Source organism: Panulirus ornatus, chromosome 39 (assembly GCF_036320965.1).
Source record: "Panulirus ornatus isolate Po-2019 chromosome 39, ASM3632096v1, whole genome shotgun sequence".
Lineage (NCBI taxonomy): Eukaryota > Metazoa > Arthropoda > Malacostraca > Decapoda > Palinuridae > Panulirus > Panulirus ornatus.
Genome location: NC_092262.1, coordinates 1,383,085 through 1,400,467, shown reverse-complemented (window position 1 = coordinate 1,400,467; position 17,383 = coordinate 1,383,085). Strand labels below are relative to the sequence as shown.

General features: G+C 39.6%; 2 long non-coding RNA genes across 2 annotated transcripts in view; both read left to right on the top strand.

Annotated features, from left to right (window-relative positions):
• Positions 1-17,383, top strand: part of LOC139761237 (uncharacterized) — a 581,791-nt gene that overhangs the window by 407,409 nt on the left and 156,999 nt on the right. The window lies entirely within an intron of this gene.
• Positions 8,724-13,393, top strand: LOC139761236 (uncharacterized). The gene is made up of 2 exons (XR_011715484.1): positions 8,724-9,085; positions 13,159-13,393. It is a non-coding gene; the product is annotated as an uncharacterized lncRNA (long non-coding RNA).

The window sequence follows — 17,383 nt, the reverse complement described above, 5'->3', positions numbered from 1 at the left end:
AACGAGGAATGTGGGAGACCAAATTGGAGGTGGAAAGATGGAGTGAAAAGATTTTGAGTGAATCGGGGCCTGAACATGCAGGCGGGTGAAAGGCGTGCAAGGAATAGAGTGATTTGGAACGATATGGTATACCCGGGTCGACGTGCTGTCAATGGATTTAACCAGCATGTTAAGCGTCTGGGGTAAACCATGAAAAGTGTTGGGGCCTGGATGTGAAAGGTAGCTGGGTTTCGGTGCAGTATTACATGGCAGCTAGAGACTGAGTGTGAACGAATGTGCTTCGTTGTCTTTTCCTACGCTACCTTGCACACATGAGGGGGCAGGGTTGTTATTTCATTTGTGGCGAGTGGCGATGGGAATGAATGAAGGCGGACTGTATGAATTATGTACAAGTGTATATATGTATATGTCTGTGTTTTAATATATAATGTATACGATAGATGTATAGTAGTATATTTGCGTGTGTACGTGTATGTATATACATGAGTATGTGGGTGGTTGGGCCATTATTTCGTCTGTTTCCTTGCGCTACCTCGCTAACGCGGGAGACAGCGACAAAGCAAAATAAATAAATAAGAAATATATATATATATATATATATATATATATATATATATATATATATATATATATATATATATATATATATTTTTTTTTTTTTTTTTTCTTGCTTTGTCGCTGTCTCCCGCGTTTGCGAGGTAGCGCAAGAAAACAGACGAAAGAAATGGCCCAACCCACCCCCATACACATGTATATACATACGTCCACACACGCAAATATACATACCTACACAGCTTTCCATGGTTTACCCCAGACGCTTCACATGCCCTGATTCAATCCACTGACAGCACGTCAACCCCGGTATACCACATCGATCCAATTCACTCTATTCCTTCCCCTCCTTTCACCCTCCTGCATGTTCAGGCCCCGATCACACAAAATATTTTTCACTCCATCTTTCCACCTCCAATTTGGTCTCCCACTTCTCGTTCCCTCCACCTCCGACACATATATCCTCTTGGTCAATCTTTCCTTAGTCATTCTCTCCATGTGCCCAAACCATCTCAAAACACCCTCTTCTGCTCTCTCAACCACGCTCTTTTTATTTCCACACATCTCTCTTACCCTTACGTTACTTACTCGATCAAACCACCTCACACCACACATTGTCCTCAAACATCTCATTTCTAGTACATCCATCCTCCTGCGCACAACTCTATCCATAGCCCACGCCTCGCAACCATACAACATTGTTGGAACCACTATTCCTTCAAACATACCCATTTTTGCTTTCCGAGATAATGTTCTCCACTTCCATATATTCTTCAAGGCTCCCAGAATTTTCGCCCCCTCCCCCACCCTATGATCCACTTCCGCTTCCATGCTTCCATCCGCTGCCAGATCCACTCCCAGATATCTAAAACACTTCACTTCCTCCAGTTTTTCTCCATTCAAACTTACCTCCCAATTGACTTGACCCTCAACCCTACTGTACCTAATAACCTTGCTCTTATTCACATCTACTCTTAACTTTCTTCTCTCACACACTTTACCAAACTCAGTCACCAGCTTCTGCAGTTTCTCACATGAATCAGCCACCAGCGCTGTATCATCAGCGAACAACAACTGACTCACTTCCCAAGCTCTCTCATCCCCAACAGACTTCATATTTGCCCCTCTTTCCAAAACTCTTGCATTCACCTCCCTAACAACCCCATCCATAAACAAATTAAACAACCATGGAGACATCACACACCCCTGCCGCAAACCTACATTCACTGAGAACCAATCACTTTCCTCTCTTCGTACACGTACACATGCTTTACATCCTCGATAAAAACTTTTCACTGCTTCTAACAACTTGCCTCCCATACCATATATTCTTAATACCTTCCACAGAGCATCTCTATCAACTCTATCATATGCCTTCTCCAGATCCATAAATGCTACATACAAATCCATCTGCTTTTCTAAGTATTTCTCTCTCACATTCTTCAAAGCAAACACCTGATCCACACATCCTCTACCACTTCTGAAACCACACTGCTCTTCCCCAATCTGATGCTCTGTACATGCCTTCACCCTCTCAGTCAATACCCTCCCATATAATTTACCAGGAATACTCAACAAACTTTTTTTTTTTTTTTTTTTTTTTTTTTTTTTTTTTTTTTTTTTTTTATACTTTGTCGCTGTCTCCCGCGTTTGCGAGGTAGCGCAAGGATAAGACGAAAGAAATGGCCCCCCCCCCCCCCATACACATGTACATACACACGTCCACACACGCAAATATACATACCTACACAGCTTTCCATGGTTTACCCCAGACGCTTCACATGCCTTGCTTCAATCCACTGACAGCACGTCAACCCCTGTATACCACATGACTCCAATTCACTCTATTTCTTGCCCTCCTTTCACCCTCCTGCATGTTCAGGCCCCGATCACACAAAATCTTTTTCACTCCATCTTTCCACCTCCAATTTGGTCTCCCTCTTCTCCTCGTTCCCTCCACCTCCGACACATATATCCTCTTGGTCAATCTCTCCTCACTCATTCTCTCCATGTGCCCAAACCATTTCAAAACACCCTCTTCTGCTCTCTCAACCACGCTCTTTTTATTTCCACACATCTCTCTTACCCTTACGTTACTTACTCGATCAAACCACCTCACACCACATATTGTCCTCAAACATCTCATTTCCAGCACATCCATCCTCCTGCGCACATCTCTATCCATAGCCCACGCCTCGCAACCATACAGCATTGTTGGAACCACTATTCCCTCAAACATACCCATTTTTGCTTTCCGAGATAATGTTCTCGACTTCCACACATTTTTCAAGGCTCCCAAAATTTTCGCCCCCTCCCCCACCCTATGATCCACTTCCGCTTCCATGGTTCCATCCGCTGACAGATCCACTCCCAGATATCTAAAACACTTCACTTCCTCCAGTTTTTCTCCATTCAAACTCACCTCCCAATTGACTTGACCCTCAACCCTACTGTACCTAATAACCTTGCTCTTATTCACATTTACTCTCAACTTTCTTCTTCCACACACTTTACCAAACTCAGTCACCAGCTTCTGCAGTTTCTCACATGAATCAGCCACCAGCGCTGTATCATCAGCGAACAACAATTGACTCACTTCCCAAGCTCTCTCATCCCCAACAGACTTCATACTTGCCCCTCTTTCCAGGACTCTTGCATTTACCTCCCTTACAACCCCATCCATAAACAAATTAAACAACCATGGAGACATCACACACCCCTGCCGCAAACCTACATTCACTGAGAACCAATCACTTTCCTCTCTTCCTACACGTACACATGCCTTACATCCTCGATAAAAACTTTTCACTGCTTCTAACAACTTGCCTCCCACACCATATATTCTTAATACCTTCCACAGAGCATCTCTATCAACTCTATCATATGCCTTCTCCAGATCCATAAATGCTACATACAAATCCATTTGCTTTTCTAAGTATTTCTCACATACATTCTTCAAAGCAAACACCTGATCCACACATCCTCTACCACTTCTGAAACCGCACTGCTCTTCCCCAATCTGATGCTCTGTACATGCCTTCACCCTCTCAATCAATACCCTCCCATATAATTTACCAGGAATACTCAACAAACTTATACCTCTGTAATTTGAGCACTCACTCTTATCCCCTTTGCCTTTGTACAATGGCACTATGCACGCATTCCGCCAATCCTCAGGCACCTCACCATGAGTCATACATACATTAAATAACCTTACCAACCAGTCAACAATACAGTCACCCCCTTTCTTAATAAATTCCACTGCAATGCCATCCAAACCTGCTGCCTTGCCGGCTTTCATCTTCCGCAAAGCTTTTACTACCTCTTCTCTGTTTACCAAATCATTTTCCCTAACCCTCTCACTTTGCACACCACCTCGACCAAAACACCCTATATCTGCCACTCTGTCATCAGACACATTCAACAAACCTTCAAAATACTCATTCCATCTCCTTCTCACATCACCGCTACTTGTTATCACCTCCCCATTTACGCCCTTCACTGAAGTTCCCATTTGCTCCCTTGTCTTACGCACCCTATTTACCTCCTTCCAGAACATCTTTTTATTCTCCCTAAAATTTACTGATAGTCTCTCACCCCAACTCTCATTTGCCCTTTTTTTCACCTCTTGCACCTTTCTCTTGACCTCCTGTCTCTTTCTTTTATACTTCTCCCACTCAATTGCATTTTTTCCCTGCAAAAATCGTCCAAATGCCTCTCTCTTCTCTTTCACTAATACTCTTACTTCTTCATCCCACCACTCACTACCCTTTCTAAACAGCCCACCTCCCACTCTTCTCATGCCACAAGCATCTTTTGCGCAATCCATCACTGATTCCCTAAATACATCCCATTCCTCCCCGACTCCCCTTACTTCCATTGTTCTCACCTTTTTCCATTCTGTACACAGTCTCTCCTGGTACTTCCCCACACAGGTCTCCTTCCCAAGCTCACTTACTCTCACCACCCTCTTCACCCCAACATTCACTCCTCTTTTCTGAAAACCCATACTAATCTTCACCTTAGCCTCCACAAGATAATGATCAGACATCCCTCCAGTTGCACCTCTCAGCACATTAACATCCAAAAGTCTCTCTTTCGCACGCCTGTCAATTAACACGTAATCCAATAACGCTCTCTGGCCATCTCTCCTACTTACATAAGTATACTTATGTATATCTCGCTTTTTAAACCAGGTATTCCCAATCATCAGTCCTTTTTCAGCACATAAATCTACAAGCTCTTCACCATTTCCATTTACAACACTGAACACCCCATGCATACCAATTATTCCCTCAACTGCCACATTACTCACCTTTGCATTCAAATCACCCATCACTATAACCCGGTCTCGTGCATCAAAACCGCTAACACACTCATTTAGCTGCTCCCAAAACACTTGCCTCTCATGATCTTTCTTCTCATGCCCAGGTGCATATGCACCAATAATCACCCACCTCTCTCCATCAACTTTCAATTTTACCCATATTAATCGAGAATTTACTTTCTTACATTCTATCACATAATCCCACAACTCCTGTTTCAGGAGTATTGCTACTCCTTCCCTTGCTCTTGTCCTCTCACTAACCCCTGACTTCACTCCCCAGACATTTCCAAACCACTCTTCCCCTTTACCCTTGAGCTTCGCTTCACTCAGAGCCAAAACATCCAGGTTCCTTTCCTCAAACATACTACCTATCTCTCCTTTTTTCACATCTTGGTTACATCCACACACATTTAGGCACCCCACTCTGAGCCTTCGAGGAGGATGATCACTCCCCGCGTGACTCCTTCTTCTGTTTCCCATTTTAGAAAGTTAATACAAGGAGGGGAGGATTTCCGGCCCCCCGCTCCCGTCCCCTCTAGTCGCTTTCTACGACACGCGAGGAATACGTGGGAAGTATTCTTTCACCCCTATCCCCAGGGATAATATACATATATATATACACATACACACACACACACACACACACACATATGCACATACACACACACACACACACATATACATATATATACATATGAAAAATGTAAGAACAATTTAGAAACAAACTTTTAGCTTGAAATGAATGAAAAAAAATGAATGTCACATAATGGTTCAACCTCTGGCTATGGAAAAGCAAATGTACAATTTATTCACACAAACGTCAATAGCAGTTCTCATCAATTTCACCACTGTGTCAATAAGCTTCAATGTCTAAGCTACATTTTTCTCCAACTTCACTATTTTCTTGTCAAAAACACCATGCATGAAAACTATCACTCCATTAACACAACTATAAACATTTACTTCCCCTTTAAAAGTTCTGGGGAAGTCTGTCTCGATACACTGCGGCGAGGCGACGCGACGCTGACACAATCACTGTCACAATATCACTTCTGCCTCCTCAAGTCAATCTCTCAGCCACAGTGCAGGCCTTCATCGTCGAAATCGGTCTTCTTCCTCATTTGCCGAACCCGTCCTCCAGCGCGCTCTCCACCCAACACCTCGTCCACGTCCTCCTCTCTTAATGCCACTTTGGGGATGCCAAAGTGCAAGGGAATTGCGTGGAGGCATCCAAAATCTTAATGCCTCTTTGGGGATACCAAACTTAACGAGGTGATTACAGATTTATGGTTTAACATGGGAAGGTGCAGAAATTCCTGGGCTGAGCTACTTTGATTACTCATTCTTCTACGAAGATTACGAAGAAGTTCACTATTACGGTAACTTTGGTCACTTAAGTTTCCAACATACTCTTGTCCAGTGAATAAATCCATGTTTTGTTGACTCTTTCTCTTCACAGTGAAAGGTATTTGGGGCATCTCTTCATCCTGCTCCAAGTGGGACTCATCATTAAAGCCAACTTCATCCTCTGATTCCCCTTGAATAAGTGGCAACACAGCTGAAGATTTTTCAAGGATATCTTGAATCACTGGCTCAATCTCACAAAAGGTCCCAGCCTTCATCAACAAACTTATACCTCTGTAATTTGAGCACTCACTCTTATCCCCTTTGCCTTTGTACAATGGCACTATGCACGCATTCCGCCAATCCTTAGGCATCTCACCATGAGTCATACATACATTAAATAACCTTACCAACCAGTCAATAATACAGTCACCCCCTTTTTTAATAAATTCCACTGCAATACCATCCAAACCTACTGCCTTGCCGGCTTTCATCTTCCGCAAAGCTTTTACTACCTCTTCTCTGTTTACCAAATCATTTTCCCTAACCCTCTCACTTTGCACACCACCTCGACCAAAACACCCTATATCTGCCACTCTATCATCAAACACATTCAACAAACATTCAAAATACTCACTCCATCTCCTTCTCACATCACCACTACTTGTTTTCACCTCCCCATGTGCACCCTTCACTGAAGTTCCCATTTGCTCCCTTGTCTTACGCACTTTATTTACCTCCTTCCAGAACATCTTTTTATCCTCCCTAAAATTTAATGATACTCTCTCACCCCAACTCTCATTTGGCCTCTTTTTCACCTCTTGCACCTTTCTCTTGACCTCCTGTCTCTTTCTTTTATTCATCTCCCACTCAATTTGCATTTTTTCCCTACAAAAATCGTCCAAATGCCTTTCTCTTCTCGTTCACTAATAATCTTACTTCTTCATCCCACCACTCACTACCCTTTCTAATCAACCCACCTCCCACTCTTCTTATGCCACAAGCATGTATGTATATATATATATATATATATATATATATATATATATATATATATATATATATATATATATATATATATATTTTCTTTCTTCCAAACTATTCGCCATTTCCCGCATTAGCAAGGTAGCGTTAAGAACAGAGGACTGGGCCTCTGAGGGAATAACCTCACCTGGCCTCCTTCTCTGTTCCTTCTTTTGGAAAAAAAAAAAAAAAAAATGAGAGGGGAGGATTTCCAGCCACCCGCTCCCAAATATATATATATATATATATATATATATATATATATATATATATATATATATATATATATATATATATATATATATATATATATATATATATATATATATATTCATTTTTTTTTTCAAGCTATTTGCCATTTCCCGCGTTAGCGAGGTAGCGTTAAGAACAGAGGACTGGGCCTTTGAGGGAATATCCTCTCCTGGGCCCCTTCTCTGTTCCTTCTTTTGGAAAATTAAAAAAAAAAAAAAAAATATATATATATATATATATATATATATATATATATATATATTATCCCTGGGGATAGGGGATTAAGAATACTTCGCACGTATTCCCTGCGTGTCGTAGAAGGCGACTGAAAGGGGAGGGAGCGGGGGGCTGGAAATCCTCCCCTCTCGTTTTTTTTTTTTTTTTTTTTTTTCCAAAAGAAGGAACAGAGAATTGGGCCAGGTGAGGGTATTCCCTCAAAGGCCCAGTCCTCTGTTCTTAATGCTACCTCGCTAATGCGGGAAATGGCGAATAGTTTAAAAGAAAAAAAAAATATATATATATATATATATATATATATATATATATATATATATATATATATATATACATTTTTTTTTTCCATGCTTACTTATTCTATTACATATTTTAAAGTTTTAAAGCAAAGAAACATGGTGCATCTTAAATTTTGAGCTGAAGTCTGTAGACTCTAGGACTGCTTGATATAAGTTTTACCGAGAAGAGACATGTTCAGAATGAGTTTCGTACAAAGTGGGAGTGTTTAAGACAAGGTCTTTGGAAAGAGAAAGTGTCTGGGATAAATTCTTTAGAAAGTAGAAATGTTTAAGAAAATGTCTCGAGAAAGTGAACGTTTGGTAGAAGGTTCTTAGAACGTAGAAGGTGTTTGGGGTGAGGTCGGTAAAAATAAAGGTGTTTCTTGTAAAGTCTTTAGAAAGTGGATTTTTTTCTTCTTGGTTATTGGTGAAAAACGTAGAGGCGTCTGGAATAGGGTGTGTTGAATGAAGTATCATGGACAAGGATTTTGGAAAGTGGAATGTCTGGGACAAGTTCTTGGGAACGTAAAAGTGTCTGTGACAATACCTTTAGAAAGTAGTAGATTCTGGGATATAGTATTCAGAAAGCAGAATTATCCAGGACATGGTCCTTAGATAGAGAAAGTGTCTGGGACAATGTGTTTATAAGTGGAAGAGTGAGGTGTAATGCATTATTACCAATCAGGTTGACACACAAAGTTATGTTATATGACTCTATGAGTATTCCTACAGCAACACACGTATCCCGTGACATATATTTGCTAAGATGGAGACAATATGCAATGTAATGAGTCATTTTGTAGTTGGTTTGAACTAATGGACACAAGGAAACAATTTAGGTAATTGTACAGAAGAAAGCAAAATTACAGGAAGGTTGATTCTAATTGTATAAATGATTCAAGTCAAGAGAGTAACAAGAGCATGTATTTTAGGTGTCAAAGGACGAGTATGCACATCTTAGAGTACAGTGGCTATTAGACAACAACAGCTTCACTGAGATTGAAGACAACTTCACCGCACCTCAACGAACATTGAGACTTGATGATAATACGACATATTCTGACCTTCAATTCAGGTAAGTTAACTTTCTCATTTCTCTGATTTAGTAAAGATGAGAAATCCTTGAACAGGTCATAATACAAAACATAGATATCTATCATTAAGCCTGTTTCTCTCCCCAAGTATAACGGATAAAAAAGTAAAGAGATTCCAAACATAATCAAATACTTGTAGGTATCCAGCTGGGGACATAATTAGAAAGTAGTTTTGCCTGGAAATAGACGTGCTTACACATATTGTGACGCACTTTTAGCTAATATTTTTCCTATACATGTTCGTCTTAATGCCCGCGTGAGCAAGGTAACGTCAAGAACCGATGACAGAGCCTTAGAGGGAAACTTCCTCACTAGGCTCCTTGCTATGTTCCTTCTTTTGGAAAGTAATACAGAGCGGAAGGATTTCCAGCCACACGCTTCCGCTCTTCCTGGTTGCCTTCTACGACACGCAGGGAATACTTGGGCAGTTTACTTTCTCCCCAATCTACAGGGATGATGATTATTAATCATTATTAGTATACTTGTCACGATTATCCTGATTATTACTATCATTATTGTTATTATTATTGTCATTATTATTGTTACTATTCTTTTCTTCTTCTTTCAAACTTTCAAACATTAGCAAGGTAACGTTAAGAACAGAGGACTGGGCCTCTGAGGGAATATCCTCACCTGGCTCCCTTCTCTGTTCCTTCTTTCGGAAAATTAAAAAAAAAACAAGAGGGGAGGATTTCCAGCCCCCGCTCCCTCCCCATTTAGTCGCCTTCTACGACACGCAGGGACTACGTGGGAAGTACCCTTTCTCCCCTATCCCCAGGGATATTATTATTATGTTTATTATTATTATTATTATTATTATTATTATTATTATTATTATTATTATCATTATTGTTATTAATATCATTATTATCATTATTATCATTGCTATTATAATTATCATTACAATTATGATTATCATTACAATTATAATTATTGTTATTATCATCATCATTATCGTTAATATTATTATTTTATTATTATCAATTCTATTATTATCATTTGTGATATTATTATTATCAATATCATTATCATTATCATTATCATTATTATTATCATTATTATTGTTACTGTGATTATTGTTATAATTTTCATTATTATTATTATTATTATTATTATTATTATTATTATTATTATTATTATTATTATTATTATTATTAATATTATTATCATTATTATTATTATCATTATCATTATCATTATTATTACTATTATTATCAATATGATTATCATTTTTATTATTATTATTATCATTATTGTTATTATTATTATTATTATTATTATTATTTTATTATTATTATTAATATTGTTATTATCATTATTGTTTTTATTACTATAACTATTATCAATATTATCATTATTATTATTATTATTATCATTATTATTATTATTATTATTATTATTATTATTATTATTATTATTAGTGATGTGGTGATGTGAGAAGGAGATGGAGTGAGTATTTTGAAGGTTTGTTAAATGTGTTTGATGATAGAGTGGCAGATATTGGGTGTTTTCGTCGAGGTGGTGTGCAAAGTGAGAGGGTTAGGGAAAATGATTTGGTAAACAGAGAAGAGGTAGTAAAAGCTTTGCGGAAGATGAAAGCCGGCAAGGCAGCAGGTTTGGATGGTATTGCAGTGGAATTTATTAAAAAAGGGGGTGAGTGTATTGTTGACTGGTTGGTAAGGTTATTTAATGTATGTATGACTCATGGTGAGGTGCCTGAGGATTGGCGGAATGCGTGCATAGTGCCATTGTACAAAGGCAAAGGGGATAAGAGTGAGTGCTCAAATTACAGAGGTATAAGTTTGTTGAGTATTCCTGGTAAATTATATGGGAGGGTATTGATTGAGAGGGTGAAGGCATGTACAGAGAATCAGATTGGAGAAGAGCAGTGTGGTTTCAGAAGTGGTAGAGGATGTGTGGATCAGGTGTTTGCTTTGAAGAATGTATGTGAGGAATACTTAGAAAAGCAAATGGATTTGTATGTAGCATTTATGGATCTGGAGAAGGCATATGACAGAGTTGATAGAGATGCTCTGTGGAAGGTATTAAGAATATATGGTGTGGGAGGCAAGTTGTTAGAAGCAGTGAAAAGTTTTTATCGAGGATGTAAGGCATGTGTACGTGTAGGAAGAGAGAAAAGTGATTGGTTCTAAGTGAATGTAGGTTTGCGGCAGGGGTGTATGATGTCTCCATGGTTGTTTAATTTGTTTATGGATGGGGTTGTTAGGGAGGTAAATGCAAGAGTTTTGGAAAGAGGGGCAAGTATGAAGTCTGTTGGGGATGAGAGAGCTTGGGAAGTGAGTCAGTTGTTGTTCGCTGATGATACAGCGCTGGTGGCTGATTCATGTGAGAAACTGCAGAAGCTGGTGACTGAGTTTGGTAAAGTGTGTGAAAGAAGAAAGTTAAGAGTAAATGTGAGTAAGAGCAAGGTTATTAGGTACAGTAGGGTTGAGGGTCAAGTCAATTGGGAGGTGAGTTTGAATGGAGAAAAACTGGAGAAAGTGAAGTGTTTTAGATATCTGGGAGTGGATCTGACAGCGGATGGAACCATGGAAGCGGAAGTGGATCATAGGGTGGGGGAGGGGGCGAAAATTCTGGGAGCCTTGAAGAATATGTGGAAGTCGAGAACATTATCTCGGAAAGCAAAAATGGGTATGTTTGAAGGAATAGTGGTTCCAACAATGTTGTATGGTTGCGAGGCGTGGGCTATGGATAGAGTTGTGCGCAGGAGGATGGATGTGCTGGAAATGAGATGTTTGAGGACAATGTGTGGTGTGAGGTGGTTTGATCGAGTATGTAACGTAAGGGTAAGAGAGATGTGTGGAAATAAAAAGAGCGTGGTTGAGAGAGCAGAAGAGGGTGTTTTGAAATGGTTTGGGCACATGGAGAGAATGAGTGAGGAAAGATTGACCAAGAGGATATATGTGTCGGAGGTGGAGGGAACGAGGAGAAGAGGGAGACCAAATTGGAGGTGGAAAGATGGAGTGAAAAAGATTTTGTGTGATCGGGGCCTGAACATGCAGGAGGGTGAAAGGAGGGCAAGGAATAGAGTGAATTGGAGCGATGTGGTATACCGGGGTTGATGTGCTGTCAGTGGATTGAATCAGGGCATGTGAAGCGTCTGGGGTAAACCATGGAAAGCTGTGTAGGTATGTATATTTGCGTGTGTGGACGTATGTATATACATGCGTATGGGGGTGGGTTGGGCCATTTCTTTCGTCTGTTTCCTTGCGCTACCTCGCAAACGCGGGAGACAGCGACAAAGCAAAAAAAAAAAAAGAAAAAAATTATTATTATTATTATTATCATCATCATTATAATTATTATGATTATCATTATTATTATTATTATTATTATTATTATTATTATTATTATTATTATTATTATTATTATTATTATTATTATCATTATTATTTTTGCTATTGCTATTATCATTATTATCATCATATATTATCATTTGTCTATCACTACTCTCATCATTAAAGATGTATATAAAAACGATATGTATGTTTGTATGTGTGTGTGCGTGTGTAATAAGAAGTACTAAGGTAATCTACTTTTATTGAATGTTTTGTTTCTTAAAAGGGTCACTGGCGCCGCAGGTATTTCTGTACATGTCAACAATGTCCGAACATGACAACTGTCAACATTGTCCGAACCTGACAATTGTCAACAGTGTCTTAAATGATATATGTCAACAATCTCAAAGCATGATACATGTCAACAGTGTCTGAACATAACAAATCTCAACAGTCTCTGAACATAACACATGTCTCGGGTCCTTTACCATAATATATGGCAACAATCTGTGAACATGACACAAGTCAACAATTCCCTAAAAATGATACATATGTACAGTCTTTTAACATGGTATACGACAACATTCTATGAACATGACACATATCAACAATCCCTGAACAGGACAGATGTTAAGAGTTTCTTTTCTTATCACTGTACGTGTCGACAATCTCTAAATATATTACTTGTCAGCAGCCCTTAGTAATGAACGTAACTGAAACAGTAGATATCTGATTAACCAAGATATGTCCTACAGACTTTTTGAGAGGGATGGAGACGACCAGCCTAATGTGCTACTGAGGTTTGAGGAAACAGGTTTCATCGTCTCATCTGCCTGACCGGCTGACCACCGTGGTCAACATACAGGACTTCCTGACTGACGTCGGGAACAATCTGTTGAATTTCTTATGGGGTCGGCTTGTAGGAGTTGCAGCCTGACATCCTGAGCAACTGAAGAGGTCAAACAAAATAATAAAATCCATAAAAAATGTCTCAGTTGTTTATTATCTTTGACCTGCGAGAAGAAAATACGATCATGAGTATCTAACATCTGGATTATCCAGGTATCCTACACACCTCTAGGACAAAGAATCCCCCACACCTGGAGAATTCAGGGTTTCCATACATCTGGAGAATTCAGGCTTCCACATATCTGGATAATCCAATGCTCCCACACACACCTTAAAGATACAGGTGTAGAATCTAGGGCCCCCACACACCTTGGAGATCCTGAACCCCCTCACATGCAGTATCAAGAATTCCAAACGCCTTCAGGATATACCATCTAACACACATGGATAATTTGGAATCCTAATGCACTTGGAGAAACCAGAGCTTCCACACACCTATATGATAAAGTAAACCCAAAGATCTGGATGATTAAAGAACACATACGTAGTTGATACTGAACCCGTACACACCTGGAGGATCATGGGCTTCCAAACACCTGTAGGGTTGATGATCTCCACACCTGGAAGATGTAGGACCCACACAGACACATAGTCTAAGACCCATTCAAGCCTGGAGATCCAGGATCCCACCACATCTCGGGGTTCTAGGGCCTCCATATACTAGAAGTGTCCATGCATCCCGCACACGTGAAGGATCCAGAACCTCCCAAACATGGAGGATAAAGAACCCAACACATCTGGAGGATCAAGATCGCATAAAGACATAAAAGGTCCAGGATACATGCCTCCTCGCGCCTGTAGGACCCAGAACCCCTACAACACCTTTTTGTTTTATCTAGACGAAGATGCACTTGACACGTTGGTGAACATTGGCTATATGAAACATGTCCGAATAACATTGTATTTCAAATGATTATCAGATAATGTGAATAGAAACTTATCTACTCACTAAAATTTCTCCCTCATCTACATGATATATCAATTAATAATGCTAACGAATAAGTAGATTATGAAGTGTTGTCTTGGTAAGTCTAGATTAGATAATAAAAGCCGTCCAAGTCAACGATCTAAGCTTGTTCTCGGATGCCCGCTGCTTCATTTGTAAATTTTCATATATTCTAACAAGAGTTGGGAAAACTGCACTAAACATATGAAGAAACATGTAATCATCAAAAAAATTTGAAGACCAGAATCTACTCAAAACATAGAATGAATGAAACTCACTGCTTGTGAAACGTTACGAGGAGGAAAAAAACAAACAGCCACAATCACCTGAAGGAAACACATTCCAGTCATTATTATGGCTAATGCTCCATATCATTCCAAATTATCAAACAAAGTTCCAACAATCGGCTACACAAAGTACTAATTAATTCAGTGGTTAGAGGAAACTAAAACTGATGATTCTTCTGTTACAAAAGTTGAACTGCTCGAGATCTGCAACCATCATAAACAAAATCAAGTACACAAGATAGATCAAATATTTGACGAATGGAAATAATGGAAAAAACATCAAGCAAAATATTAGAGAGACATAAAACGAATGGCCATCATCAACTAAAAGGGATAAGGGGAACAAATCTATTACGAAAACATGCTGGGATGAGAATCAGCTGGAAGTGTGTTCCCGCCAAGTGACAGTGGCTGTTCTTTTTACCACTCTGGAACGTTTCACGTAAAGAGTTTCATTGATTCCATGTTTTGGAAAAAAGTTGATAATTTCATTCTTCTTATTATGTTTACTGTAATTTGTCCTAATTTACTTTGAAATATGCGAAAAGTTACAAATAAAGAAGTGTATATCAGAAAACAAGCTTATATCGTTGACTTGGGTGACTGTGGTTAGTTAATTTATACTTTCCAAAATATTACTTCATAATCTCTTTATTCGTTAGCTTAATCAACTGACAAAACATACATCTGAGAGAGAATTTAAGTTAGTATATAAGTCTCGAGTCACAGTGTCCGGTAATCATTTGCAATACAACAATGTTATTCGGACATGTTGCATTTAGCCAATCATCACCATGTCAAGTGCATCTTCGTCCTAGATAAAACAAAAAAGAATGAGTATAGAGAGTCCCAGTTTCCCATTGCCTGGAGGATCTATGACCAGCAGACAAGAGATGATCCAGACACCGTGCACACTAAGAGATTCTAGGACCTTCGCCCCGGCAAGGATGCAACATACCCACACCCCTGGAGAATACAGGAAACAGCACACTTGGGGGATCCAAGACCTCCACAAACGCGGATGATTCAGGAGAAATGGTGGCACCTACTGCTGCTATTCTATAGTAATAGTGTGTAGCAGACAATCACTGTCAAGGAAGATACTGCTGCCTGAGTTTCAATCAGGATAGTGGCGAGGGCGCAGTGAACCAGCACTCTATTTTTTTCCCCTCACCTCAACCACATATAAGTTGCCGGCATTCAATCCTAATCCTATATCCTCTTTTTCTCATGCAACACACTCACACACGTATATACATACATGTCCACACACGCATATATACATTCTATATATCTCAACGTATACACACACACATATATATATATATATATATATATATATATATATATATATATATATATATATATATACATATATATATATATATATATATATATATATATATATATATATTTTTTTTTTTTTTTTTTTTTGCTTTGTCGCTGTCTACCGCGTTTGCGAGGTAGCGCAAGGAAACAGACGAAAGAAATGGCCCAACCCAGCCCCATACACATGTATATACATACGTCCACACACGCAAATATACATACCTACACAGCTTTCCATGGTTTACCCCAGACGCTTCACATGCCCTGATTCAATCCACTGACAGCACGTCAACCCCGGTATACCACATCGCTCCAATTCACTCTATTCCTTGCCCTCCTTTCACCCTCCTGCATGTTCAGGCCCCGATCACACAAAATCTTTTTCACTCCATCTTTCCACCTCCAATTTGGTCTCCCTCTTCTCCTCGTTCCCTCCACCTCCGACACATATATCCTCTTGGTCAATCTTTCCTCACTCATTCTCTCCATGTGCCCAAACCATTTCAAAACACCCTCTTCTGCTCTCTCAACCACGCTCTTTTTATTTCCACACATCTCTCTTACCCTTACGTTACTTACTCGATCAAACCACCTCACACCACACATTGTCCTCAAACATCTCATTTCCAGCACATCCATCCTCCTGCGCACACTCTATCCATAGCTCACGCCTCGCAACCATACAACATTGTTGGAACCACTATTCCCTCAAACATACCCATTTTTGCTTTCCGAGATAATGTTCTCGACTTCCACACATTTTTCAAGGCTCCCAAAATTTTCGCCCCCTCCCCCACCCTATGATCCACTTCCGCTTCCATGGTTCCATCAGCTGACAGATCCACTCCCAAATATCTAAAACACTTCACTTCCTCCAGTTTTTCTCCATTCAAACTCACCTCCCAATTGACTTGACCCTCAACCCTACTGTACCTAATAACCTTGCTCTTATTCACATTTACTCTCAACTTTCTTCTTCCACACACTTTACCAAACTCAGTCACCAGCTTCTGCAGTTTCTCACATGAATCAGCCACCAGCGCTGTATCATCAGCGAACAACAACTGACTCACTTCCCAAGCTCTCTCATCCCCAACAGACTTCATACTTGCCCCTCTTTCCAGGACTCTTGCATTTACCTCCCTTACAACCCCATCCATAAACAAATTAAACAACCATGGAGACATCACACACCCCTGCCGCAAACCTACATTCACTGAGAACCAATCACTTTCCTTTCTTCCTACACGTACACATGCCTTACATCCTCGATAAAAACTTTTCACTGCTTCTAACAACTTGCCTCCCACACCATATATTCTTAATACCTTCCACAGAGCATCTCTATCAACTCTATCATATGCCTTCTCCAGATCCATAAATGCTACATACAAATCCATTTGCTTTTCTAAGTATTTCTCACATACATTCTTCAAAGCAAACACCTGATCCACACATCCTCTACCACTTCTGAAACCGCACTGCTCTTCCCCAATCTGATGCTCTGTA